At 37.9% G+C, this 26,860-nt stretch overlaps 3 long non-coding RNA genes across 4 annotated transcripts in view; 1 reads left to right on the top strand and 2 right to left on the bottom strand.

Annotated features, from left to right (window-relative positions):
- LOC129524461 (uncharacterized) overlaps positions 1-5,136 on the bottom strand; it is a 42,133-nt gene extending 36,997 nt beyond the window's left edge. Inside the window, exon 1 of one of the 2 annotated variants that reach the window (XR_010130300.1) lies at positions 4,926-5,136. This is a non-coding gene — a long non-coding RNA (uncharacterized lncRNA). The remainder of the gene's footprint in view (positions 1-4,925) is intronic. The other variant, XR_010130299.1, reaches the window with a different exon arrangement.
- The window catches only part of LOC129524462 (uncharacterized), a 447,472-nt gene that overhangs the window by 54,470 nt on the left and 366,142 nt on the right, over positions 1-26,860 (top strand). The window lies entirely within an intron of this gene.
- The window catches only part of LOC134756894 (uncharacterized), an 84,129-nt gene continuing 71,609 nt past the window's right edge, over positions 14,341-26,860 (bottom strand). The window contains exon 3 of the long non-coding RNA XR_010130304.1: positions 14,341-14,452. This is a non-coding gene — a long non-coding RNA (uncharacterized lncRNA). The remainder of the gene's footprint in view (positions 14,453-26,860) is intronic.

The raw sequence follows: 26,860 nt of genomic DNA, 5'->3' as shown, positions 1-26,860 counted from the left end.
GGAAAATATTAAGGGAAAAATGTGGAGTGGTGAGGAGGAAAAGGACAGAAAGAGTCTATGAGGAAGGAACAAGAGACAGGAGTCTGGCTCTAAAAGCTCCATTTTGTGTACTACTTGGTGAAGGAGACAAAAACAACAATTTTGGGTAGTGGAGACTCACCTGATTTATTATTTACTATACAGGTGCCCTCCACGTTGTGGGGAATAATTTGGGTCTGGGGCCACTATGAGGATTTTTTTCTGCAGGTACTAATATTCTGAGGTGTGATAGAACTTCTCTTTTCCTGGGACAGGAATAAAGTGAACTAAGAAGAAATAAACATTTATCAAGTACAAATGGCAAGATCTATGACAAAGTTTCCTGGGAATTAAGGTCTCTAAATCTTCATTTATTCCCACTATGCTAGTTTTCCTGTTATTTTTCCAATTTTTTATTTTGGTGAGGACTGCCTATAGCATGTTCTCTAGTAGGCGAAAAAATGAAAGAGTTTTTCTGAAGAAAAATTCACTACTTTCTTAAACTTTACCTTGAATAGCTGGTATGTTAACTTGCCTCTATTTTTATAAATTTTTAAGAGAAAACTTGATGGTTTTCTGCATAGGTAGTTTTTTAATATTACTTAGCTGAGCCATGTGGAGAGATTATTTCTACTGTTGTTAATAATTGTTTTATCTCTGGAAAGCATAAAAAATAGAGTATTTATTTGTATCTGTCACAGCACATGCTTGGTTTACAGAGGATTCTTTGTAAAAATTCACAAAATTATCAATTTAAGGTCTTTGTAGCATATATATATATGTATATATATATATTCCTCTGTAATTACGAGAATTGTGGGGACTTAAACTAACTTGTATATCTGCTATATTTCACATCTGAATGGTACTGCTGGTTTTTATTTTTAATTTGATTTATCAAACCAACATAAATGCATAGTTTAAAAAGTCAAAACAAACAAGACTTATGATGAATACAGCAGTGTCCTGTGGCATATTTTCCCACACCTGATTCCTGTTCACTGTTCCACTTTATTAAGTTTTTCACCTCCTTATTTCTAAACAACAGACTTATATTAACATTAAAACTCCTTCATTTTATGCACCAATGACTTTCCGCTATGGATAGTGGGGCTTTAGTTTTCTTACACTATCTATTCCTTCTTCCTGCCTTTCTTATTCTACTGTCAGGTCACAGTTTTGGTTAAATTGACATTTAGAAGTACTTTTAAAAAATTCTTTTAAATATTTGTACTCTGAGAACTTATTTTAAGAGAATAATCAGAGGTGTGCATAAAAGATTTACATATAGGGATGGTCATTACAGTATTTCAGTAATAATGAAAAAGAAGACAAAATCTGAAGTCTAGCATTAGGAGTTTTTTGTTAAAAATCTGTCATCACCTATTCATGTAATAGATTACGACGCAACCATTAAAAACAACGTTTTTTTAAGACTGTTAATGACATAGGCAAAGGTTCATGATACTCAGAATTAACAGTATACCTAGTTTGATGCAAATTTTATTTAAAAAAAGAAAAAGAATAAAAAAGTATATATAATATGAGACTATGGAATGCTGTGTACCAAAATGTTAAAAGTGATTTTCTCTAGATGATCAAATTGGAAAGGAATTTTGTTTTCCTGTTTAATTTTTTCTGTATTTTCCAAAATGAATCATGTTGGTAAATTGCTTTCTAAAAGTGTTCTACTATTTTGCAATATCATCAGCCATACTGTATTCTCAATACTACTTGATATGGTGCTATTATTTTCAAGGTTCTTGATATTAGATGTGGTCATCTTCTTTTTATTTATATTCGGACATTTTTGTGGAATTTTGACATGAGTTAAATGCATTTACCTTTAGCTATATTTTATAGGAAGAAATAAAACTCTCGTAATGTACATTAATCATTCTAAATTTATTTTTGCTAATTTAATTGGCAATATCCCACATTATTTTTAGTTTTGTTTCTTTGTGCTCAATTTTTTATAGCTTTCTTTTCTTGTTGTACATTGACTGTTCTCTGAATTACTTCTATATCCACTCATATCCTTTGGCTAGTACATTTTGAGATGATAAGACAGGGGTAGAGATTATTCAAAGCAGAGAGAACAGTGTGAGCAAAGGCATGGGATAATGAATTGTGGAATGGGTTTGGGAGATAGCAGTTCCACTTTGAAAGGAGTGTGGTGTGCATGTAGGAGAATAGGTAGGCAGGAAAATGTAATGCCCTGGAGGTGTTGAACATTGCTTGCTCTTCCCTACCTCCTTCTCAAAGAATCTCTTCTGCTCAGGGCCCTGTTTCCAATGAGTCTATTCTCTGAACCTGTTATCCTGCCCATTCCCCATGTGATTGGATCACAGCTGATTGGAATAGAGCGGGCTTCTGATCCAAGTACCCATTATCCATAGGCTGTTCTGTGACATTTCTATGGTCTAGCATGAAAAGACGGGCCATTTGGAATTGGTAAATTAAGAGACTGAACCAATTAGTGGGGGCAGAAACTACAAGGAAGTGTTGAGAGTTATCAAGGTTTAAAAGGTATTGGGAGTGACCACATTGTGCTGTGTTAGCCGAAACTATCAGAGAATGGAAACTGCATAAACAGAGGAAGCAGAGTAATAGAAGGGAAACTGAAAGGAGAAGCAGCAACACGGATAGAAAGAGAGAGTGGTTGAGTTTTAGAGCTTTCTTGTTTTCTGACAGTTATCAATTGAACAATGAGTGTGCTTTAAAACATTTTCTTACCTGGGTGTGGTGGTGCATGCCTGTAGTTCCAGCTATTGGGGAGGCTGAGGCAGGAGGATCACTTGAGTACAAGAGTCCAAGACTAGCCTGGGCAACATAGCAAGACTATGTCTCTTAAAAAAGAAAATTCCAGGCATGGTGTGGTTCATGCCTGTAATCCCAGCACTTTGGGAGTCTGAGGCAGGTAGATCACCTGAGGTCAGGAGTTCAAGACCAGCCTGGCCAACATGGCGAAACCCCATCTCCACTAAAAATACAAAACTTAGCCAGGCATGGTGGTGCCTGCCTGTAGTCCCAGCTACTCAGGAGGCTGAGGCAAGAGAATCGCTTAATCCAGGAGGCAGAGGTTGCTGTGAGCCAAAATTGTGCTGCTATACTCCAGCCTGGGCATCAGAGCAAGACTCCATCTCAAAAAAAAAAAAAATTTTTTTTGAGGTAACTTGGGTAGATCTCTAGTCCTTCCAAGCATGTAGGCATTTTGGGGGCCATATTATGAAGAACTTTGGATGCTAAGGAAAGACATTTGTAATTGCTAGGCAAGGGATAAATATTAAGAATTTTTGAGGTGTGGAGTAATATATGAGAAGTATATTACGTGAAGATTAATCTGGTAGTAGTATGTAGGAGAGACGGAGGAACTGATTCTGGAAGCTATTACAAGAAAATATGTGGGAGGTAATTAAAGCTTTGAGGATATGATAGAAGGAAGGTAAATGAGTGGATAGATGTAAAACATATAACAAAGGCAGGATCAACAACATATGATAATTTATTAGATACAAGGGACCGGGAAAAGAACAAGTCAAAGTTGAAGCTCAGATTTTAAATTCTGGGGATTAGAAGTTGGTAAGAGAAATAGGAAAGTCCTATTAAGAGAAATAGGAAAGTCAGGAGGACCAGACCGCTAATTTCATGTTGGTTCAGTTTCATGTGCTGGTAGGGAAGTACTGTTTTGTTCTGCTTAAATAATGTTTATTGAGTTCCTAAACCTTGTTTTAGGCTCTGGATGGCGGAGATGAGAGGTTGAAGTACAAAAATGAGTAAAATAAGGTTTGTGCCTTTGAGGAAACTCTAGTGTTATGGGTGAAGTTATCTTTCAGGTAGAGATGTACGTGTGGAGCTTGGGAGAGAACTTTTGGACAGGAGATTCAGGTGTCAACAGAGTCCCAAAGAAGTGGATTATGAATGGATAGACAGAGGGGATGCAGAGAGGAGGACTAAGGCTAAAACCATAGTGAAGAGCTTGTGTCACAGGGCAGGAGAGTCAAGAATAATCAGAGGAGGCATAGCCAGGACATTCACAGGAGAAGCAGGATAGTACAGGGTCAAAAGAAAAACCATAGGAATGGAGGGTTTCAGGAGGCATAAGGCCATCAATAGTTTTAAATGTCATAGGAAGCTTGAGAGAATGAATTTGGTTTGGTGTGTAGGAGGTCATTTGTGATCTTAGAGGGAATTTGTGAGTAAGGGGCAAGTGAAGAAATGTAGAAAGCAAAGGTAGACCACTCTTCTAATAGTTTGGGTTTTGAAGGGATGATAAGAGGAGGAAACTTGTGGGAGGGGGCAGAGTCCAGAGAAGGTTTGGTTTGTTTGTTTATTTTTAAAGACTTCATCTACATGAGGAGGCAGAAGAAGAGATCACTGGTCTGGAGGAATCAAAGATTCAAGAAAAAGAATGGAAGGAGCAAGGAAGTAAGGATTTGGGAGGGTTCGTGATCAAGAGTAAAGGTGAAGGACATGACCTTGCCAGAAGGAGAGACATTCATTTCATCCTGGAGCCAAAGATTGAAAGGCAAAATACAGTATGAAGGAATTCAGAGGGGAAGAGAAAGGAAGTACAAAGAAAAACACTTAAAATGGCTCCAGTTTTCTCAGAAAAGTAGCTAACTAGAAGTGGAGTCTTGTGATTGGGGATTTTAGGAACCTAGAGGAAGAGAAAGTTTTGAAAGGCCACTGAAGAGAATGGAAAAGGGAATTAATAAGGTAAATGAGAGGATTTTTGAGTGGTAATCAAGAGACAAATAGGGATGAAAAGTTGAGAGAAGAATCAAGAAAATGAAAATGATTTCAAATGCTAGCAGTAGTCATAGAATTTTACAGAATTCCTCCCTCCCCCACCTACACGATTTTACAAATGAAGAATTTAATTCCAGAGTGGGTAAGCAACTTACTGTGAGTTTGTTGGAGTTCTAACTTCTGCCCTCCTTCTTTCTGAATGAAAAGAGATGTGACAATTGATTATAAAGTTAATTTAAGGAATTGATTCAAATTTGAAATCTGACTAAACCTGGAAAATATGAAATTGACCCAATCAAAAGATCAGAGCCTATATATATTAAACAAATGTGATAGTTGGTCAGTGAGTCAGAAGAAATGATTCAGGAATATTCTCTTCAGTGCGTATTCTGGGTTAGAATATTTTGTCAAATGTTTACATAATTATGATTTTGCACATAAATATTTAAATGTCTGGTTGATACAAAATAACTGTCAATTCACTTACTGTCTAAAGAAAACTCAGCTGTCACAGTGCCATTCTATAATAAGAGTCCAGTTTCCAGGGTAAAAGTTACAGTTGTGGAAGATAATCTGGAAAATTATTACATATTCAGAAGTAATCAATCATTTCTGGTAATGGAATGAGAACATTATTTAAACTGTTTTCAAAAGTATTCAGTTTATCCCCAGATCTCAAGACTCTGTTCCTTAAATTTCTATAAATCATCTTACAGATGAGGCTTTGACTTTCTGAGGATTCGTTTTTTCAGCAGAGGTCCAAGAAAGGCTGAATTTCCTCATAGGTGGTAGGAGTGAAATAATATTCTTATTTCCTTGTGGACAAGATCAAATAATAACTTCATATTGAATCTCAAGAGTGACCATTAGGGAACAAATGATATAATCATAACTCTTCTGTGTCATTTCCATGTGCAGTTTTAGTAGTTACAATGAATAGACATTTCTCAAAAGAAGACATATATGTGGCCAATAAGCATATGAAAAAATGCTCAACATCACTAATAATTAGAGAAACGCAAATCAAAACCACAATGAGATACCATCTCACACCAGTCAGAATGGCTATTATTAAAATGTCAAAAAATAACAGATGTTGGTGAGGTTGTAGAGAAAAGGGAACACTTACTGCTGGTGGGAATGTAAATTAGTTCAGCCATCGTGGAAAGCAGTTTGGAGTTTTTTCAAAGAACTTGAAACAGAACTACCATTTGATCCGGCAATCCCGTTACTGGATATACAACCAAAGGAATCGTGCACTCATATGTTCATCACAACACTATTCACAATAGCAAAGACATGGAATCAACCTAGATGCCCATCAACAGTGGGCTGGGTAAAGAAAACGTGGTACATATACATCATGGAATACTATGCAGCCATAAAAATGAATGAAATCATGTCCTTTGCAGCAACAGGGATGCAGCTGGAGGCCATTATCCTAAACAAATTAATGCAGGAACAGAAAACCAAATACAGCATGTTCTCACTTATAAGTGGGAGCTAAACACTGAGTACACATGGACACAAAGAGGGGAACAAAAGACACTGGGGCTTACTTGAAAGTGGAGGGTGGGAGAAGGATGAGGATAAAAAAAACTACCTATCAGGTACTATGCTTACTACCTAGGTGATGAAATCATTTGTACACCAAACCCCAGTGACACACAATTTACCCATGTAACAAACTGCACATGTACCTGTTGAACCTAAACTAAAAGTTGGAAGAAAAAAATTTTTAGTAGTCGTAGAATAGACAATGGCCACAGTATTAGGGGGAATATTATTATTACCCTTGCATATTGCCAAGCACATTGTAATTGTTGGTATTCTTTATCCCACTGTGACAGCAGAGATGGGAATGCCATCAGTGATATCCATAGGCTTAGGCTTCAGCATGAGGTAGGGGTCAGTGATTGTCCTGGCCTCTTGCCCTGGAGGTAAAATGGAAGAACTCAGGTTTTTTTGGGGCTGAATTCCAAGGAAGCCTCAGGAGAGTTCTTCACACTGAACTGGTACTGAAATCTTTAACACTTTTCTGAATTGGTAGACTTTGTCCTCAGGGTGGAGACAATACTAGTGGTATACCCATCTCTATTGGTGTGTGTATGTGGGCACACATATGTGTGTGTAAGTATAAATGTATGTATATCCACTGCTGCTGGCAGTCCAGACTTAGAATTCCACAGGGGACAGTGGGTCTCCCACTCTTACTATCTTTTAAGTCCCAGTTTAAGAATGGGTGTTCTGCTTTTCAGAGGTATTCCTAGCCAAGGATTCTAGCTTCCATGATGAAGTATTGGGCAGCTCTGTGGATGAAGCCTTGTTTTAGCAGGCCAGGCTCTCTATCTGACTCAAAAGCTCAGACATTGTTCATGGGTGTCCTTATTTGTGAGGCCACATTCTGAAGAGAAGGTCCTCCTTAACCTGTATCTAAAGAGTTAGTCAAGAATGCTTGTGTCTACTTTTCACTGGATGTTCAAGCTACTTTAACTTCCCCCTAAGTATGCCCGAGATATGTTTTAAGTCACTTCACATTTCTGCCACCAACATTTGCTTGTTCCCGGCTATGTGCCATTCCATTTGCCTCCTCTCTAACAGGAATTCTGAACAACTCTACCGCAAACAGGTGAGAATTCTCATGTGGGAATTCGAAAGACTTGGCCTCCACTTTCTGTGCCCATCACTGGGATGGGATGTGATAGAGCTTGAGCCTGGCTTTTCTTTTCTTTTCTTTTCTTTTTTCTCTTTTCTTTTCTTATGGAGTTTCGCTCTTGTTGCCTGGGCTGGAGTGCAATGGCGTGATCTCGACTCACCACAACCTCCATCTCCTGGGTTCAAGAGATTCTCCTGCCTCAGCCTCCCATGTAGCTGGGATTACAGGCATGTGTCGACGTGCCCGGCTAATTTTGTATCTTTTAGTAGAGACGGGGTTTCTTCATGTTGGTCAGTCTGGTCTCGAACTCCCGACCTCAGGTGATTTGCCCTCCTTGGCCTCCCAAAGTGCTGGGATTACAGGCATGAGCCACTGCACCTGGCCAAGCCTGGCGTTTCTGCTGCCACAGAACCAAGGCTGTTCTCTCTTTTCAACTCAAGACTGAAGTCCTTTTCAAGTATGACAACACTTATGGTGGAAGATTTATCATCTCCTGCGGGGCTATCTTGGTTCTCTTTTGTAATAAAAAGAATGGTGGAGTGGTGTTCACCATTTCTGGCAAGACAACTGTTACTTCAGCATGCTCATCATATACAACACTTACTGGCTCTCAGTAGATCAGGCAATATATAATATAAAGTGAATAACACAGATATTGGAGCCAGGAGGATCAGGCTCTGATTTCTGACTCTACTACTTTCTAACTATGTGACCTTGTAGAAGTTGCTATAAGTCTTGTTTATCTACCACAGGGCTGTTGTGAGAATTAAATTAACTAATACGTGCACAGTTCTCAGCATAGGGTTTGGCACATTATAGGTACTCAATAAATGGTAGCACTTATCATCATTATCACTATTTTCTTGAACATGGGGAGTAAGTCTTTATGAAATTTGACAGCCAGGATGGTTTTATCATTGTTCCTAGAAAGGTGGCATGTAGATGCCATCCTTGCAGGTGTGTTTTGATGAGTCCAATACATGGTAAGACTATTTGGCATATAAACTCCATGGCCATCTTCCGATATCCAATGAATTACATCTTGGAAGAATGCTGAAGCATTACGGTCTTCTTGGGTAACATGATCTACTTATCTGACTTACTGTCACATAGATCCCTGCTTTGCATGGGCTTTATAAGCCTCCTGCAGTATATCTAGACCAACTCTGAAAAATGTTTGTTTGAGAACACAAGGGGGAGGACTCATTTTTCCCTTCAGAGATTTGCCATATCAGAGAAGTATATCATGCTAGTAAAAGGTGGTTAGCTTCATGTCCATGCCTATGTTTCAACAATATAATTCCTCCTATCATTCAAGTCATTGTTAGTGGGCTACAGAAAATTTTGAGATCCACCTTTCTTACTGGGTCATAAGAAACTCATTCCCCAACTTGCTGCTTTCTCATGGCATTTCATCCCATGGCAACTGTTGTTTGCAGCCCTGTTACTTACCTTTAACTTAGTGCATCTCTCACATCATGGATGCCTTTCATGACCTGGGCAAATGGCCTTCAGGACACTCTGTAGCTATCTAGGCATCAGTACAAAAAGTTCTGTGGTTAGCACTTGGCCTTCAGGAAGAATGCGTGTGAAAGATGCCGTCTGTGTCTTCGCATATCCACTACCCACTTGAGCTGAAAGTAGAGGGTTTTCACTCAAGATCCTTTGAGGGAGTTGTGCTGTTGAATGTAATTACCCCCTTCCAAGTGAATTAACCACATCTTCTATGTGTGTACTGTATTGTATTTTTCATGTAACAAATTATCCCTTTATGTCCTATGCTAATTTTTCAGTTGAAGTGCATTTTTTATATCTTTAATTTTTATAAATAGGTGCCTTATTGAGAAACAGGCTAAAGAAAAAATAAATTGAACATAATCAGGCTTCTGTCCTAAGGCCTCTTCTTTTTTATTTCTTATGCTCCCCTAGATTGTCACATGAAAATTCATAGCTTCAATTACCACCTTTCTGCTTGTAGTTCCAAATCTTTTTCTCTAACTCAGTTCTTTCTCTCAAATGATAGACACACAATTCTAACTGCCTCCTGGGCCCATGACTCACCTGGATGTATCCCAGGGAACATACTATGTCCTAAATTGAGCTAATTGCTGTCCCCTTATAAACTTTCTCCTTCCCTGTTCTTGATCTTGGATAGTGGCACCAACATAGTCTAGTTCCCAGACTAGAAGCCGGGAGCTTCTAGTCTCTTCATCTCCCTTATTTCCAAGATTCAAATGCTATCATTTATTCTGACAAAATACTTTATAATCTCTCAATTTAGGCCTTTCATCATTTAACTCATAAATTAATATAATACTCACCTATAATTACTCTCCTGAACTTCTGGCTTAGAACTCTTCCATTTGTTTTCTTATGACTCAAAATCAAAATTCAACATCTGACATGATTTTTATAAAATGTGAAAACTGGCAAATATTATTTTTTCCTCTCTCTCACCTGCTCTCAGCTTAAACATCTTTAGAGGCTCCTCATCATTTTTAGAATGAAGAATTAATTTGTTAACATGACTTATAAAACCTTTTATGATTTGACCTCTGCTGATTTTTCTTACTGCATCTCTCACCACTCTGTCCCATTTGTCCTCTCTATTCTTATTATAGTGAGCTAATTGGCATTTCCCGGCTTGTTCAGGCCAATGTTTTTGCACATGGTCTTTAGTTATCTACAATTTCTTTACCCACCTTGTTCCTTTAATGAACTCACGAAGCTTTTCTTGACCTCCTTCCTAAAGGAACAGGTATGTTTTTCTTTCTTTCTGTTTCCATGGACCCTGCATCACTTATTTGACAAGCATCTACTGAGGATGTACCACACAGTAGAAATACCGCGTTAAAAAATCAAATATTAAACCATTATTGGATTCAGCACATAAATATATTTATTTTGGTTAAAAAATTAACCTAGTCACTTAGAGTGAGGTTATTGTTTTAGCCAACTGTCAGCCTAATTATAATTTCTGTTTGGTTCAACTATTTCTGCATTTTTTTCTCCAAATCATTTAGGATACATCGGTGTTGTTGAAAAACAAATTCAATCCACCTCAAAGGTGGTTATCTTTGTTTTAAGCAAATAATGTGTCTTAAAGTTGTGACTGGCTTCCTTTGTTTTTGTTTGTTTACTTATAATTATGTCAGAAAGTGGAGGGTTGGGCTTGTTGGGCTACATAAAATCTTATGTGGTATTTTGGCATATTAGTTGAGGAGAAACGGCAGAAAAATGGACTGGAGATGGCTGAATGAAGGGGGGTTAGGATTTTCCCTGTGTTACACTGAGTGTTTTTGTTAGGTGTGGGGAGTGAGGAGATAGGACATTTTAGGACTATTATTACATGTTTATTAAAATATCTTATCTAAAGAAGGTGACAGAGAGAGTTCTGTCTCCACAGAAATAGGCTTTTGCTCTTATCCTCCCACATTAAGCTTTTCCCTCAATCCTTCTCTATCTTTGTAGCTTCATTCTCCTTCATCTGCCTGAATCATTTTGGGGCTCTGGTTATACTCTCTGTAGCGAATCTCCATTATGTTGTCTGCTTCATGGGTTTCACTCTTCTTCCACTCCTTCTGGGAAATGCTCCTTCTAGCACTCCTGTCAGTTGGTTTGAATGTGAGCTGCCGTGTTTCCACAGACATTACACCTGGTTCCAGTTGATGGCTAAAAGGTAGTCAGAACTCATCATTTGGATTTTTGAACTAGGAACCAGTGAAAGAATGATCTGTTCTTCTTTGGAGGTAATGGTAGCTCTAGGCAGCCATTTTCTTCATCATCTGCTTGCACCTAATTTAAAAGAATAAAATAAACTTGCAGAGAAAAGCAATGATGAGACAGGGAAGTTCTGGCGGAATCCAGGTTTCTGGTTGTGAAGTTGCTTATATTCAAGTCTCTGTCTTGAGGTCCAGTTGTAGCCTTGCCCTTCTTATAGCACTCAAACTAACACGTTTCCCTTTTTGACTAATCTAATTCCATCTGGGTTTCTGTTATCTTGCAACTTAAAGAATCCCAACCATTCTACTTTACTCATCTCTTCTTCTGTATAACCTCTTCTGTGCATATTATTAATATTATTTTATTCATGTCCTTATAATATTAAGGGTTTGCATTGACAACACTTTTGCTGAGCTATATACCGAGTATCCAAAGTGAGCAATATCATTAGGAAGTCAGGTGGAACAAGCAAGGTGGTTTACAAATACCTAGAAGATTAGTCAGGAGAACTAATTCACATATAAGGTCAGTCAAGACTTGTTCTTTAGAAGATGAGATCAGGATCTTGTCTGTAAAAAAATGGAAAGATATGGAATTTTAACTCTGAACTTCAGAGATCCTAGAAAACACAATAGATCATCAGAATATTATAATCACAGATGTAGGATGGGAGGAAGTGATATATCTATCTATACATGTAGAAATATATAGATATATATTCTTATAGAAATGTGTACATAGACCATGGAGTTTAACATTTGCCTAGGAGTTCAATATCTATATATATATCCACTGTATATACAGGTTCATCACAAGGAGGAGGCTTAAATATATTTGTCTTAAAAAAGAGTTCAGTGAAAAATTGGGTATGAATTTCTTTAATGAGAAATTAAACTTTTTATTAATATAGGTACTAATATAAAGACAAAATGTGACCTGGGGCAGCCCAGTTCATGTATTTTGCATTATGGACTTGAAAGCATTCTTTCACTTAGATCTTATAAAAGATATTATGATGATAAAAAGGAAAACCACCTAAAATATGAGTAAAAGATTTGAACAGACATTTCACAAAGGAAGATATATGAATGGCCAATAATAAGGGCATGAAAATGTGCTCAACCTCATCAGTCATCACAGGAATGCAAGTTAAAACCACATGGGCTAACATTTAATATCCGATAGAATGGGTAAAATTTAAAAGTCTGGTATTACCTAATGTTGGATAGGATGTGGAGCAACCAGCACACTTAGTCATTGTTGGTGCATGTGTAAAATGGTTTAGCCACTCTGGAAAATTGTCGGAAAGTTCTTACATAGTTAGGCATACGACTTATTTATGATCCAGAAATTCCACTCCTATGTATTTACCCAAGATAAATGAAAAATATGTCCACAGAAAAAACACTTGTGCAAAATGTTCGTAACAGCTTTATTCATAATAAATAAATACTGGAAACAGCCCAGATGTCCATCTATCAGAGCATGAATAAAACAAGTATGGGATATTCAAATAACAAATACTACCTAGCAACAAAAATAACTAATCACTCAAACATGCAACAACATGAAAAAAAAAAACACAAAAACAAACCCCAAACTCAAAAGCTATAGTGGGTGAAAAAAGTGTACAAAAGAGTAAACATTTTATGATTCTACTTATATGAAGTTCTAGAACAAGCAAAGCTAATCTATGGTGAAAATAATCAGAACTGTGGTTGTCTGTGTGGTAGTGTGGGCTGGGATCAGCTGGGAAGGAACACAAAGGAACTTTCTGGGATGATAGTAATGTTCTATAACTTGATAGAGGTTGGGTCATACAGATATGCATTTGTCAGACTCATAAACTATTGCATTTCATATTTTTGCTTTTCACTGAATGTACATTTTGCCTTAAAAAGGAACTATAAACAAATGTTAAACTCTAGTTAATGATATGCATGTCAAGGCATTTGGAGAGAAATATTCTGGTATTGCAAGTTACTTTGAAACGCGTTAGAAAATAAGATGGATTGATGGATGGATAGAAGGACAAATAGATGGACAGATACATGATAAAAGCAAATATGGCAAAATGTTAATTGCAAAAATCCATGTGGTTGGTGTATGGATGTTCACTATAGAGTTCTTTCAACTTTTCCTCTATGTTTGAAAATTTTCATAATAAAATATTTTAAAAATAGCAAAATGGAAAAAAGAACATTAAGTATAATGAGAACTGATTATATATTACTGAATGCATTTCATTAAACAACCAGCTTAAACATAACTATATTACCACCACATGATAAATTACAAATAATATGTAGGTACACCTCATTTAGGGCTGCCTCAAACAGTGCTGATTTGATATAGTGATGATTATCTCAGAAATGTTTTTATGTCAAAAATACATATGCATGAACATACGTTACAGTGCTGAGGACAATGGTAATATAGAGACTTTGCAGGGTCTGTCAGTAAGTGCAACAGATTGAGATCCATCAAATGCTTAGGCAGCCAGAGGTGGCGAATGGGACTTGCCACCCATTTCTCTGGTTTGATCCATATAAGGGCTGATAAAGGTGTGGACGTGGGAGTGCTGGAGGAGCCACAGATGTACTAGGCTGGATGTGTAAAATGCTAATTTTCTGTAGTGGGTGATCTGATCAAGGAAATAAATGAAAAAATAAAGCCATCAGCCCATTAAGGCTTGTTGGAAATCCTCTCAAAAGACAGGCAGTGGAGAGTATGGTTCTGCAGGCAGACTGTCTGGTTCCAGTCTGGGCACTGTTGTGTCCTTCGGCAAGTTAAGTATCCTCTTTGCCTCACTTTCCTCATCCATAAAATGAGTATGATCATAGTATCTACTTCATAGGGTTATTGTGAGAATAAAGTAATTTAGTACATTTGAAGCCAGTAGCACAACTCCTGATACTTAGTAAGAACTCAGTACATGTACCGTTATCATCTTTTTTTTTTTTTTTTTTGAGACAGGGTCTCACGCTATTGCTCAGCCTGGAGTGCAGTGGCACAATCACAGCCCACTTCAGCCTTGACTCGTTGGGCTCAAACAATCGTCCTGCCTCAGCCTCCCAAGTAGCTGGGATTACAGGCATGCACCACCATGCACGGCTAATTAGCTAATTAAATTAATTAATTAATTTTTTTTTTTTGTAGAGACAAAGTCTTACTAGCTTGAAATCCTGAGCTCAAGCGATCCTCCTACCTTGGCTTCCCAAGGTGCTGGGCTTACAGGCCATGGCGCCTGGCTCCATCCTCATCACTGTTATGAAGGGCATCCGATGCATCAATTATTGCAGCCTGGGAGGAAGTAATTGACAAACATCTTAGTTGTGTGGTAAGAAATTATGTCCACAGGCATGTCATAACTTCAGGGCCTCTGAAGGGAATGAAACTATAATCGCCAATTTACAGTGTAGGAAATCCCCTTCCTGGGACTCCCGTGGTAATCTCCCTCTACAGTGCTGATTCGGTGATCCTACCTTTTCCAGTAATGCATCCCTCCCGCCCCACGGAGTAAGCCTGGAGGTGTAGCTTCCCATACTAGATTTTTGGAAACTTCCTTAGCTGGGAGGCTAATCCTAATCTAGTTCTAGATCCTTTTCTTAGATCATGATTTTGTAATAAATACATATCTTTCTGTTGTGATCCCCTAGCATCAGCATTCACTTTCTTTTTTTGAGATGGAGTCTTGCTCTGTCGCCCAGGCTGGAGTGCAGTGGCGCGATCTCGGCTCACTGCAAGCTCTGCCTCTCAGGTTAACTACATTCTCCTGCCTCAGCCTCCCATGTAGCTGGGACTACAGGCGCCCGCCACCATGCCTGGCTAATTTTTGTATTTTTTTTTAGAGACGGGGTTTCACCGTGTTAGCCAGGATGGTCTTGATCTCCTGACCTCGTGATCCGCCCGCCTCGGCCTCCCAAAGTGCTGGGATTACAGGCGTGAGCCACCGCGCCCGGCCTTGCATTCACATTCTATGTCTGGGGAATCTTGGGTGCATCTTGGGGAGAAGCAGGGCCCACCTCATTACAGAGCAAAAAAATCAGGCATTTGTTCTCCCTCACAGCTTAAGTTTGGGTTTGCTAACCTCAGCCATAGATTCTCCTGCCCAAGAATTTGAATCCTCTGGGAGTTAACCTAAAGAAGCAGGGACGGTTCAGACTTTCTTAAGGTGATGGTGGTAGCTGTGGCATCCAGCATCCACAGGTGGTTGTGTCAGCAGTTTTAGCAGGGTTCCCCAAGTCGCAGGTGGTGGCAGTGTCAGGGGTGTCACCCAAAGTTCAGTGGTGACAGCTCAGCACCTAACCATGCATTCCTGGCATGTGGCCTTTGCAGGGGTTCTGGTTACCTGTATTTTCCTGCTTATATTTTGAGCCTGGTTCTTCAGCCTGTGTGTTGATTCTGTGAATTATCCAGTAGCTTTCAATGAATTCATTTTTCTCAGTAATTAGCCAGAGTTCATCACCATTGTTTGTCACGTGCAACCCTCCTTAATGCACTGGTTTTCTGTGATCCACTGATCCTGTTCTATACCTACTAGTACTACACTGTCCATTCCTTTATGTCACAGGAAATGTGTTGATTGTAGAAAAGTCTAACCTTTGTCTGTTGCAGTCCTTGAAATTCAATTTTTAAAATACAGGCTCCATGTATCCGGCCATAAGCAACTGTGTTTCTTGTCAGAAGTTTACTGTGTTGTACAGTATGCATTGTATTTATTCAATTCATGTCTATTGAACGTTTGAACATTTACCTTGTGCTAGGGAATGGCTAGGCTTTGGGGACACAAAGTTGAATAAAACATGGTCCCTTTTGCACATATTTAGAATTATAGTTGTTTAATTTGTTATATCATGGTAAGATGCAGGCAAACCAGTTTAGCCTCACTCAAGGGATGGTGGGGAAGCAAAAAGTCCAATTAATGGGTAGGAGTGAGGGTGGGGAAGGCAGTGTAACATGTTGTGTAAAATCTTTACCTGGAAGTTTGGTTAGCATTAAGTCATATTCAGGCTTTTAGTTGCTTTGTGAAATAGGACAAATTACTTAACCTATCTACAACCTCAGTGTCTTTATCTGTAAAGGGGTGATAATAATACCTACATCCTCACATTATTTTGAAGTTTAAATGAGATAATGAATATAATGTGATTAGCACAATGCTTGGTCCATGATTAAGTGCTTAGTAAAATGGCAGCCATCTTTACATACTGAGATATGCTGCCTAAAGGGATTGTGTAACTTCTAGCTTAAGTACAGCTCTCAAGCACATAAACTGTGTCTTGAGTTCCATAACCTCCTTGGCTATTTTAGGCCTTCCTTTGTTTTTTTTCCATTTCTAGTCAGGTTCTATTATATTATTCTTAACATCAGTAGTCAGAAATGTATGTTTTCTTCCAGCATGGATCAACTACAGTTTTAAATAGAAGTGGGCAATATTTCTGCCTGTTTTTCAATATTCTACTTGAATCTGCTTAGTAGCATTTTAATTGATTTTTTTTTGGCTGTAGTATGTTGAGGCAGTGTCCTCCAAGAAATATCCATGTCCTTTCCCTGCATTGACACAGTGTCTTAATATGAACTTGAGGATATTTTTTCCCTCAGTTGCATAAATATGTGCTTTACACACATTAAAACCTCTTTGCCTCTTTCCTGCTTACTCATGGGCATTTACCATTACTTAATATAGAAGGCCTGACTTGTATGTTTCAAAAGAAACTCATGATGCATGAATCTCCCCTGTAGTAATTTTTTTCCCCATGAAGACCAAAAGAAATGGTTAATTTACCCAATTTGCTATCAGATCTCCCTGAGCATACCTCTTGTAGATCCTTATCATTTAATTGTTATTCAGATTATTCGGCCCACTTTGTTTTTAAAAAATATGTTATAAAAAGTGATTTATTGCTTTTGGGGTCCTTTTCAAAGTATTTCTCAAATGACATTTGGTCTAGTTTTCAATTTATGACTAACCTGCTATGTTTTGTGGACCTCATTGTTTTCCTTATACAGGCTAATTTTCTATTATTAAAAACTGATTTTTTTTTAAATCCTGTAATTGTTGTTCTGGACATCAAACAGGTGAAGTTTTTGTTTATTCTTGGAAGAGTTTTTACTTAAAAAATTTTTTTCTGAAGTACTCCCTTCTCAATCTTATATATAACTTCATTTTTCGTTGCGTGATTTCTGATGGGTTGTTTGAAAACAGTCTCCAGGTTTCTATCTCATTTTCCCTTTTCATTCACTTCTCTTCCCACCCCAACACCTGCATTTGCTGATGTTGAAATCAGCAGAAATGACACCAAGTAAGAGATAGTAGACTGAAGTTCTAGTGCCAGGATGGCTACAAAGTCACTGCATGGCTTTGGTTAGCTCATTCTGTTACAGGAAAGGGGTCCCGATCCAGACCCCTAGAGAGGGTTCTTGGATCTCACTCAAGAAAGAATTCAGGGTGAGTCCATAGAGTAAAGTGAAAGCAAGTTTATTAGGAAAGTAAAAGAATAAAAGAATGGCTACTCCATAGAGAGAACAGCCCCAAGTGCTGCTGGTTGCCCATTTTTATGGTTGTTTCTTGATGATACGCTAAACAAGGGGCGGATTATTCATGCCTCCCCTTTTTAGATCATATAGGGTAACTTTCTGACATTGCTGTGGCATTTGTAAACTGTCATGGTGCTGGTGAGAGTGTAACAGTGAGGACGACCAGTATTCATACGTGTACCTGTGTGTACATATGTGGCCATATTGGTTTTGGTGTCTTTTGGCCGGCTTCTTTACTGCAACCTGTTTCAACAGTAAGGTCTTTATGACCTGTGTCTTGTGCTGACCTCCTATCTCATCCTGTGACTTAGAATGCCTTAACCATCTGAGAATGCAGCCCAGTAGGTCTCAGCCTTATTTTACCCTGCTCCTATTCAAGATGGAGTTGTTCCGGTTTACACACCTCTGACAATTCAACCACTTTGGCTTCCAGTTTTTGCATCTGTGAAATTAGGGGAGTTTATTTATTTATTAAGCAAGAATTTATTAGGCACAGATTATATGCTAGAGACTGTGCCAGGTGCTAGAAAATCTACAGTGAACAAAAGAGTGAAGGTGCTTCCCCTCATGAGACGTATATTCTAGTATTGTTAAATTATATACACTCCAAGTATACAAGGCTGCATGTATACTTCTACGTAATTCCAATTCTCTTTGGAACAGAATAGAAAACAAACAAACAAGAAAACCCTGTAATATATCTAAAGTTTGGTTTTGGCTTTTTGGGTATTCCTTTGACTTAAAATAAAGATCTTATAGTTTGTCCTAAAGGGAATTCCATGGAAACCAGTGTGAGATGCTCTACCTAGAAAGGATTCAGGTTGAAAGCTGCATCCTCTATCCCCCTCTTAAAGTGAATCTTAAAATGCTTTTGGAAATATACTCCAGAACTCTGCTTTTTTTGAAGCACATTTAAAAAAGAAAAGAATTACTGGAATAATCTGACCTTTATTTAGATGTGGGAGTCAGCATCAGTGAAAGAGGAAATGAAAGCTTTTTTGGTTGCTGCCAATAAGACAATATTTATTGAGTTATAAGATTGTTTTCAGTTATAGAATATAAAGCTCTTTACTGGGATCAGTAGTAATTCATAGATGATGAAGAGCAAAAAGTATACATTTTATTATTTGGTGGATAATACAATATGTAAACATAGGCCTTGGAGAAATAATGCTGCTGTTACACATCTAAACACATTTGCCAGAAAGTTATTAATGTTACAGAAATTATCACAATAGGAGTCCTCAAAAAGATATTTAAGCCAAGTCTTCTTCTCTCCCTGTATTTTCCATTTAATATAAAGTGGGCTATTTGTGGGGATGGTATATGCCAGGTAGTAAGAAAAGGCTGGACTTATATCAAGGTAATTTTGGAACTATTATCAGAATGGAGCCATCTAAAAGGAATGTTTATAACAGATAATGGTTGTCAGGAAAAATAAAATAGAATGAAATATGTAAATAAAGTGACAGAAAATAACTGATGAGCTAGTAGAAAACTCAGAAAACATTTTGCATGGAAATCAACCCATAACAGGGTTTTGCTTGATTTTATGGGAAACATTTAGATAGTAAATGTTAATTTTTATTGTTTCTCAAATTCATTCTTATCAAGGATAATTCTTTCTTCAACTCTCAATTACACTTATAATTTTTTTCTGTTCATGAGTTCATACTACATTTTCTTAATATCATGGCTCTAATTTTACTTTTCTTTCTAGAATAATTTTCTAGAATTTTCTAAAAATTCAGGAACAATAACCACTGTTACTGAGAGGAAGTAGGATCTAGTATTCCAAATTTTTTCATACATCTACATATGTGTACATATGTAAAAGTAGCTATAAAAATATAAAGTAATGCCAAAAGAAAAATGGGGGTAAGAGCTATTAATATTTCAGAGGTGGGAAATATTACTTCTAATTGGAGGAAAAGGTAAAATTTTGTGCATAAGACTTGTACTGGTCTTAAAAGATAGTAAAATTAGGGCATTCAGAGATGAAGCAGACACTTCCTAAGTGGGGGGAACAGTAGTGCTATATAGGAGAAAGTATATTGTCTTGAAGTTAACTGAACTTTGGTTCAATTTTCTCTAATTGTTAGTTTCATCTGTGAAAATGGGAGCGGTAACATCAAAACCTTGCTGCAGGCTTGGTGTAAGATGAAAATGGTATACTCAAGTGGAATTGCTTGGCAAAATTCCTGGCAAAAAGTGGGGTAGGGGGCTTTGACTAAGACCTCCTCTTCCTTTTTCATGTAAATATGAAGATCAGCCTCATGCCCCCTCCTCTACCCTGCCCCCACAAGGAGTTTGCTGGAGACTTAATCCTGGTTCCAGCATTTACTGCCCAAAGGACCTTAGACAACTTATTTAACCTCCCCCAGTTTCAGTTTTCTCATCTTTAAAATGGAGGCTGGGCAGGTGGCTCACGCCTGTAATCCCAGTACTTTGGGAGACTGAGCGAGGCAGGAAGATCGCTTGAGCCAGGAATTCAAGAACAGTTTGGCAACATGATGAAACCCCATCTCTACAAAAAATATAAAAATTAGCCAGGCATGGTGGCACATGCCTGTAGTCCCAGCTACTTGAGAGGCTGAGGCGGGAGGATTGCTTGAGCTTAGGAAGTCAAGGCTGCAGTAAGCTGGGATCGTGACATTGCACTCCAGCCTGGGCAAGAAGGCAAGACCCTGTCTCCTAAAAAATAAAATAAAAATAAAATGAAGATAATAATGGTACTAATTTCATAAGGTTGATATGAGGAATAAATGAGTTCACATGAGGTGCTTATAAAATATGTGGCACAAAGTATGTACTTTTTAACTATTATGATTTTTTTTTTCCATAGGCACTGAGGAGCCAGTGGAGGGTTTTGAGATGGGTGTGAGGGGTGGGGTGGGTGGTGGGATGGGGCTGGGGGTTGCAGAGAGTAGCTTAATCTTTTCTTTAGAGGAATTGATCTGTTGGTGGTTTATAAATGGGAATTGTACGAATAGGAATTGGGTGGTGAAGGATTGAGGAGAGAATAAAAGTGGGGCAGACTAGTTAGGGGATTAATAAACACTTCTGTTCAGAGACATAAGGAGCCTGATGAATAATTGTGGCAGCAGGGACGGAGAGGGCTTAGACTAGAGATGTGCTTTTCAACCTTCAATGTGCCCGTAAATCACCTAAGGATCTTGTGAAAATGCAGATTCAGGTTCAGCAGGTCTGGGTAGGGCCTGAGATGCTGACTTTATAAGAAGATGCAGGTGGTACCAATGATACTGGACCACACACCACACTGGCAAGGGTTTTGAGGGTAGGATTGATAGGATTTGACAATTGCTTGGTCATGAGGGGAGAAGACAGAGGGCTCGTAGGTTTCCAATAGAAGGAGCTAAATTGAGAAGGAAAATAGTGAACTCAGGTTGACCTGCTAAGCTTGATTTCCTGAAACTGGAGTTGTAGGAGATAGAACAGTATAATGACAAAAAGATAGATTTATTGTCAGAAGACCTGGATTAAATCCTGGCTCTAACAATTATTAGAAAGATGACTCTGGACTCTTGCTGTTCTTCTTCCTTTCTAAAGGAGAGACCACAACGACTATTTAAAAGGACTGTTTATATGTATAGATTAATGGAAATACATTGTGAAAACCTCTCACATGTTGGCCAGCACATAGGTGGCACTTCCTGAGTGAATAAAAATCACATCTATAGACTTTATAGAATTTATAGATGAATCCAGCTCTTGGCAAAGCTGATCTGGGCTTTAACATATACGTTTTTCCTACCACATGCATACTGATACTTCAAATTGTACGATAATTTGACAGCCTTCTGAACTTTATGTTTTCTAAGTATTCATTAGCTGACATAATTTCAGGGGACTTGAATGCCTGGATTGGCAGCGGTTCCACCAGAGCTACATCCATCAGAAACCTGCAATTGTCAGATTCTTCCTTTTAAGGCACTTTTCCAGGAATAACTGTCTGAATCAAAGAGGAAAATATCTGGTCAAACTCATTTATAATCATAGTCCAATAATGGTAAATGGCAGGCTGTGGGATAAATCTGTGGCCTTTCACTTACATTTCCAACCAGAGGCAGCATTATTGATGATTGAAGAATTAGTTCTTTGGAGCTTATCTACATCTTTAAGTTGGACATTTTAGACTGGTTGAAAGTAAATATTTTCCCCTTAAACTTAATCTGAACTTTCAAAGTGGCCCTTATGTCTGTCCCTATACATTACTCAATCAGTGAGATTTTAGAGATAAGGTTAAAGTGAAATGAACAAATATATTTATGACATACAAAGAGCATATTAAGCCTACTAATAAGATAAGGGTCAAAAAAGAGGAACGTATAGCACATATTTTACTTTGGAAGGCTTGCTAATAACTATTTGTAGTATTAACAAATTGTGGTTACACTATTATGTCATGGGACTATTCAAGAACTACCTCTTTTATTTCTTGTTCATAAAAGAGATCAGAAATCAAAAAATAAAAATAAGTTAAAAAAATTACAGGCCATATTATTAAGCTATTACCTCAAATATAATTGTGCTCAAGTCATCTAAAGTCTCATTAAGTTGTAATTGTTTAAAAAATCATATCCTTTCCAAAAATTAAATTACATCAAAAGATCCTGGTATGTTTTGGGCTCCACTGCAGGGACACTAACAGTGCAGATTTGGGGACTTATCTTCCTTGTCCCCAAATCTGTATCAGTTCAGTACATGGAAATTCAGAAACACATGTATGGATTGATTACTAAACAAATTATCTCAATTTCTACTTTACCTCTCTGCATTTTGTTGTTTCCAGTAGTCTCCATAGCTGGAACCCAACATTTTCATCAACTTCCCCCCAAAAAATCCAATCTTTCAATACTGACAAGAGCTCCAGAAGAAAATCTCTCTTGCCAGAATTATTTTAATCTTGCTTGAGTGGTTGGCTGAAGTCCTTGCCAACCTGTTTACCTTAGTTAATGCCACAGGTATATTTCTCTCAAGATGAATTCTAAGTGTGGTTGACTCCAGATTCAAAAAGGGAAACCCTCCATCTCCTGAAATTATAGAACCATTAAGGCTCTTAGAGACCCCGCTCAAAATAATACCAAATTTCTATTTCTTCTTAAATTGAAAGGTGAAGTCTCAATCTAATAGTTTGCTTGCAAATGGAACTCGCTAGCTTTAAGTGTAAACAATTCCCTGCTGACAATTGCTATTAAAATGTTTGTTGAATGAGTGGATTCTCTTACCTATCTTATCTCCCCCAAAGAATAGCTGAGACCTTTGTGCACTGTTATCTAGATACATTATGTTTTTCCCATGCATCTCTTCCTGTATTCAGTAACTGCAACCATCATCTATCCAATAATCTGAGAGAGAAACCTGGGAGTTATCTCACAATCCTCCCTGCCCTTCCCATAGCCAGGCAATTCCCAACATCTTCTGACTTTTACATCCTAAATATGTATTGACTTTGTTCTCTCCCTTGATCTCTTCTTGTGCTGTTTTAGCTTAGGCTCTCACATTTCTCTCTGGGCTTTGTAACAGTATCCCAAGGGCTTTTTCTGCCTCCAGTCATGGTCTCCTCTGATGTACCCTTCAGAGTACCTTCAGAGTGAAAATGTATCTTTAAAATCCAAATTTTATCATGTAATTTCCTTTCCGTGGCTCTTCATCATCCACAGTAAAAAAAAGTCCAAGCTTCCTGGTATAAAATCCAAGGCCTCCCATGATCTGGCTTTTACAAGCCTCCCAGGTTCATCAGGTTAGCTCCTATCTGCTGCTCATTGTTTCATGTTGCAAAGGGGTGCCTCAACCTTGGTGCTATTGCCCTTTTGGGTCCGATAATTCTCTGTTGTGTGGACTGTCCTGTGCATTGTAGGATGTTTAGCAGCATCCTTGGCCTCTGCCCACTAGATACCAATGGTATTCTCTTCTTCCAGTTACATCAACCAAAAGGACAAAACCTCCAAACAAAAAAACTTCTGATACTTCAAAATGGCAATTGTTTTTTGTTTGTCATAACTGGACGAAGGGAATACCATTAGTATCTAGTGAGCAGAGGCCAAGGATGCTGCTAAACATCTTACAGTGCACAGGACAGTCCATACAACAAAGAATTATCAGACCCAAAATGGCAATACCCTTATACACATAAGGGTATATCCCACTCTTCAATTTTTTTAAAAAAATTACCCAATTAATACATGAATCCATGCTTGTAAAAATCCAAATATAGAACATTATAATAACATCACTTTTAATAAGAATTAAAAGTGAAAGCTTTCAAGAGTCAAAGCATTGTGATTAAAAAGATTTTGTTTGATACATACTACTCCAACATTATCACCATCAGACATCCTCCTCCTTTGTGGCCGTGGCCCCTTGGGTTTCCAGGGTTGTGTATAGAGGATTGAGGTTAGGTTGGCTGGCTCATCGAAACATACAAGCCTATTGACTTCATGAGGCTTGCCAGGATTATTGGTACAGGTGATTTACGTTTCAGGCCTACCTAGCTCAAAAAATTTTCAACAAAGTTTATATAGGCCATTTGCTTCTTCCATGTTACTGTCCCTTCTCCAATCCTTACAGTTCTTTTCCCTTCCCTCCCTGTAAAAATCCACAACCCATACAAATCAGACGCATTATCAAGAAAGAGAGATCTCTGACATTTTGTGATGTATGATGGTTACCAAACATTAGTCTCTAGATGAATCCCAGAGATTCTGCTTCACAAGGTCAGGGATGGGTCCTGGGATCTGTGTTTTTACCAGCTCCCCTCCAGATGAGTCTGCTGTGCAGTCTAGTGTGGAAGCCAGTGACTAAAGAAGTCCAAACTAAAATGGAAAATGATGCATCCAGGTACCCAACATGTTGACAGCTGAGCATGCCACTTCGCAATCATGTGGATTCGGTGTCTAGTATCCACACTTTGTAAATTCCAAGTTATACAAATCTTTTATAGCAGATGGAGGAAAAGACGTCTCTATATGGTTATGTCCTAAATACTAAGCAGGTCTTCAAAACAAACCAGGTAAAGTGGAAATACCTGCAAAAACTCTTTTTTAAGATAACAGAAACATGCCTGATGGTGGGGAAATTGACTGTTTTCATAAAGGTTTCAGTTAGGGGAACAAAGGGTAAGAGAAATCCTTTCCACACAAATTTAAATCTAGGGACCCTGTCCCTTAAAGAGGGAGTTTAAAAATAATCCTTTTTTTCTAGTTATGTTGATTATTATTCTTTATAAACCTTCCTCACCAGTTTGGTGAGTCACTGGTCACATGTGACCACATGTGACCACATGTGACTCACAGTTTGGTGAGTCACATGGAAGGTCACTAAGGACTATGGGGTAAAGCATTCCTAGTAGTAGAAACAAAGATGATGGAGTAGACTATAAAAATGCTTTAAAAACTCTAATTGAGACAAACCTGAATACAAAATTGTATCTGTGCTATGATTGCAACTATAAAAATTCTGTCTGCATATGGACAGGGACTGAAAGGGAGCATGAAAAAATGTAAACAGTTTGGTTTGTAGGATGGCAGAATTTTGGGTGGATTTTCATTTATTTTATTTTGAATTTTGCTAATGTTTTTATAATGTTTTGTAATAAACAATACTATAAAAGGAGCAGCTGAACCTGCTGACTAATTATTGTTAGAGTAGCTTAGCATCAACTGTATCAGAGCTAAAATTGCTGCTTTTGGCAAACGCTCTCCAACATTTAAGTTGATAATATCAGATAACCTTAACCAAGAAGTCAACTCATTCTGGTCCATAGGAGCATTTTTTTCACCCTAGCTAACTCATTCTGACAGGCATACTAGGTATTACTTCAACTGGGGTCATAATCAGGGTGGATTTTTTTTTTTTTTTTGAGACAGGTTCTCGTTTTGTTGCTCAGCTGGAGTACATTGATCATGGCTCACTGCAGCCCCAACCTCCTGGGCTTGAGTGCTTCTCCTGCCTCAGCCTCCCATGTAGCTGGGACTACAGGCATGTACCACCATGCCTGGCTAAATTTTTAATTTTTTTTGTAGAGATCCGTCTCACCATGTTGCCCAGGCTGATTGAGGGTGTTTTGTTTTGTTGTTTTTATTTTAAAAAATAATTGAAAAAGTTGACTGTATACCTTCCCTAAGAAAGGTCTCAGACCAAATCATCTTCTGTAATATAGTAAAAAATTCAGGATCCTCAAAAGAGCGTTTGTCTAAGTATGTGAGTGGATTCAAACTCCATTTTGGAGGAAATACTGTATCACCTGCAGGAACCCCTGCAGCTTATCTGTGTGCAGAAATAGAATGGCAAGAATACAAGTCAGGTTCTTAAAAATTTGACAACAGACTGTCAGCTTCACTTCCTGCACATCTGGTGTTTAAAGCATATGGATAATCAACAGCATAGACTATTGGCACTTCAGGCACTTGTCAGCGAATTCAATCCTGAAGTGACTCGTAACCATGTGCTTGACAAAGGCTCACCTAAGACATATAATATCGAGAGAGACAATTTAATGGACAAGCCATCTTTCCATATCTCTTCTCTAATCTCTATTCAAGAAATTTGTTATTGTACAGGAAGCAACATATCTGGACTGGATTACCTCTGTTCCTGATAAAAATGCTCTCACTGAGTTAAAAATTTAGTATTATGCTTTGAGCCTTTATCAGAATCAATACAGGAATTTTCCACTGGAACGATGATTTTGCATTTTTTTGCAAATAGTGTTGCTGAGGAAGTTGTGCCTTACATCACCTAAAATCTATTATGAAAAATTACATGATAAATTTCTTCTGGATTTAGTACATTAGCTTTTCTTTGCTTGTAACATAGACATACTGTGTGGTTTTCTTTGTGCCTTAGCTACTGGGAAACTTGTGCTTAACTCTCCCTGATACTCTTCTCTGGCAGTTTCTTACATATCAGAGAAATTGACATGCTCAGAAAGAGTTGGGCACAGGGAGAAAGATGCCATTTGGTGCCCATTCATTTGCTATGCTTGTTATGGCTATGTAGGTACAATGCTTCCAACTTTAATGATCTCATCAAAAATTTTTTCTCCAAGAATTTGTTGTTCCTAAAGTGCTAGATTTTCATAAAGGAAAAAAATGCATTTCATTTTCTATAAATATCAAAATTAATTACTCATCGTTATAACTATTCATT

This window comes from Gorilla gorilla, chromosome 13, assembly GCF_029281585.2.
Source record: "Gorilla gorilla gorilla isolate KB3781 chromosome 13, NHGRI_mGorGor1-v2.1_pri, whole genome shotgun sequence".
NCBI classification, from domain to species: domain Eukaryota; kingdom Metazoa; phylum Chordata; class Mammalia; order Primates; family Hominidae; genus Gorilla; species Gorilla gorilla.
Note: the sequence above shows the minus strand (reverse complement) of the source record. Positions and strands in the feature narration are given on the sequence as shown.